The sequence below is a fragment of the Mauremys mutica genome, unplaced genomic scaffold (assembly GCF_020497125.1).
Source record: "Mauremys mutica isolate MM-2020 ecotype Southern unplaced genomic scaffold, ASM2049712v1 Super-Scaffold_100099, whole genome shotgun sequence".
Classification (NCBI taxonomy): domain Eukaryota; kingdom Metazoa; phylum Chordata; order Testudines; family Geoemydidae; genus Mauremys; species Mauremys mutica.
Window position 1 is genome coordinate 597,588 of NW_025423266.1, and position 2,753 is coordinate 600,340.

Below are 2,753 nucleotides of genomic sequence, written 5' to 3' on the forward strand. Positions count from 1 at the left end.
GTTGAATTCTAGGCATGGAAAACATGAGCTTAAGGAGGCAGAATTTTATTCCGCACCTGGGATTTTGTCCCATAGAATCACTGGAGACATTAGGGTTTGTCCTTTTTGTTTCACCTCTTCCTCCCTCCCTCCTTTCTCTTCATCTCTTGCTTCTTTTGTCCTTTCTCCTGTTCCCCTCCCAACACCAGGAGGTGTGTGTGTGTGTGTGTGTCATGGAGGAGGGCTCTGCAGCTTCCACTGTGGGAGGTCCACCCAAAAATGTGGGGCTGAAATAGTGCTCGGGCAGTCAGGGCCGGGTTAGCCTTTTGTGCGCCCCGGCACCAAACATATTTGTGGGCCCCTATGTAGTCACTGTGGGCTCCAAGTGTGGGTCTGGTGGGGCAGTGCCATTGGTGTCATAGTATACCCGGTACTGAACCTCAGAGACATTTTTCATTTTGATCACACACCTCTCCATGACTATATGCATTGCCATACACAGCTCCCTCAGCCCCCAGTTTTTCTCATTGAGCTGTACACCCACATGGGTTTACCAGTGTCCACAGTGAGTAGAACTTTCACAGTGACCAAGGAAACTCCCCAGATTTATCTCCTTCCTCATTCAGACCCTCTCTAGCCATGTCTCCAGTACCCCCCTATGTCACCAGTCACGGCATGTGGTCCTAGTCTCAGCTCAGAGTTCTAAAGCCAGCAGATACCTGATCAGTTGTGACAGATCCCTCCCTCAGCCCCCATCCTGCCATGTGAGCCAGCCACCTGCAAACACCATTTCCCCAAAGTGAGGACTTAGCCCTTGGGAATCTGAAGACACCAGCCTTTCTCCCTCTGCTCACATCTGCATGCTAGTCTGCTACCTGGTCACCACCACCTCTCCCCAGGCTTGGTGCCGCTGGTCTGGAGGTATATATTGTCACCAAATTTGAAATGATTGTGCATGAGGATAAAGTCACAGAGCTCAGCAAACAGTTGTGCTGTGGCATCATCAGGGATACTGTTCCTGACAGCTTGTATTCCATCTGTGGGTGGGATGTTTGTGTATAGAGCCTCCACATCCATGGTGGCTAGGATGGTGTTTTCTGGAAGATCACCAATGCATTGTAGTTTTCTCAGGAAATCAGTGGTGTCATGAAGATAGCTGGGAGTGCTGGTGGCGTAGGGTCTGAGTAGAGAGTCCAAATATCCAGAAAGTCCTTCAGTGAGAGTGCCAATTCCAGAGATGATGGGGCATCCAGGATTTCCAGGTTTGTGGATTTTGGGTAGTAGATAACCCCGGTCAGGGATCTAAGGGTGTGTTGATTTGTTCTGGTGTTAGTGTAGGGAGTGTCCAGAGTAGATGGTGCAGTTTCTTAGTATATTTCTCAGTGGGATCTGAGGAAAGTAGCCTGTAGAATTTGGTATTGGAGAGTTGTCTGGCAGCCTTCTTTTGGTAGTCAGACCTGTTCATGATGACAACAGCACCTCCTTTACCAGTCTTTTTAATTATAATGTCAGGGTAGTTTCTAAGGCTGTGGATGGCATTGCGTTCTGCATGACTTAGGTTATAAGGCAAGTGATGTTGTTTTACCAGAATTTCTGCCTGTGCACGTCGGCGGACGCATTCTATGTATAGGTCCAGACCGTCATTTCGAGAACCAACCTCGTTATCTCTAGACTGATTCTTGCCTGCATATTTATACCTGCCCCTGGAAATTTCCACTACATGCACCTGATGAAGTGGGTATAAACCCACAAAAGCTTATGCTCCAATATAAGGTGCCACAGGACTCTGTCGCTTTTGATCCAGACTAACATGCCTACGCCTCTGATACTTATCCTATTAAGTTAAGTAATAAAGTCTTAAACATTATAATCTGTTTATACAACACATTTGATATTTCTCCAATGCCAGTGAAAACACACTTCAGTTCAAGGTATTAAAGGTGTAAAGATTCAAAACAAGAAAACGAATTTAAAAATTGAATTTGCATTTACAAACGACTGATCTAAAAGTCTGTTGTAGCCTCTGGAAACTGTTCAGTTCTATAATATAATATAGGAATCCTGAGTATGTATCTACAGTGACCCAACTGGATGATTCTTTATCGTGCCTTAATGAAAATACAATATGACACTCTACATCTTCAATGTTATTAAGCAATTTGGCCTCTAAAAGCCGTCATTTTCAAGGGCACACTCAAATATTAAGGAAGTTAGTAAAGAAACCTGTTCTAAGGCTGGAACAAGCTGGTTAGACGCTTCTTACTCACCACGGCTAAGGGCGGCGGGTTCCTCCGGTGGGAGTGTGGAGCAGCCGTTCGTTTTCCTGTTCGCACTCCTCTGCGGTGTGACAATCGGGGAGGGGAGGCAGAAGCCCCACTTCCCTCCCGAAATGACGCCCAGTGGGGGAAGCCAGGACAACGGGGGGGCAAGTGGTGGCCAGACTCTCACCGCCAGGGTCTAGTCTAGCTCAGGGTCCAGCTCAACCTCCTCCCGGCAGCACTGGCCCCGAGTCCCCTTCCACCACCAGGTGAACCCGGGCACTAGGGCAGGAACGGGGTGAGGCAGCAAGTCAAGCTGAGCAAGGCAGGCAAAAGCGAGTCTTGTCTTCATGGGCCGCTCCCAATGACGTCCTTTTTGTGTGCAACTGCTGCAAAAACATCCCAGGCAGAGAAGCATCAAAGCACAGCAATCTTACACAGTTGCCAAAGTAGCTCAGTTGGGAGAGCGTTAGACTGAAGATCTGAAGGTCCCTGGTTCAATCCCGGGCTTTGGCA

General features: G+C 48.0%; 1 non-coding gene across 1 annotated transcript; it reads left to right on the plus strand.

Annotated features, from left to right (window-relative positions):
- The first annotated feature begins 2,680 nt into the window (after positions 1 to 2,680).
- TRNAF-GAA lies at positions 2,681 to 2,753 on the plus strand. Its single transcript has one exon. It is a non-coding gene; the product is annotated as a tRNA-Phe (tRNA).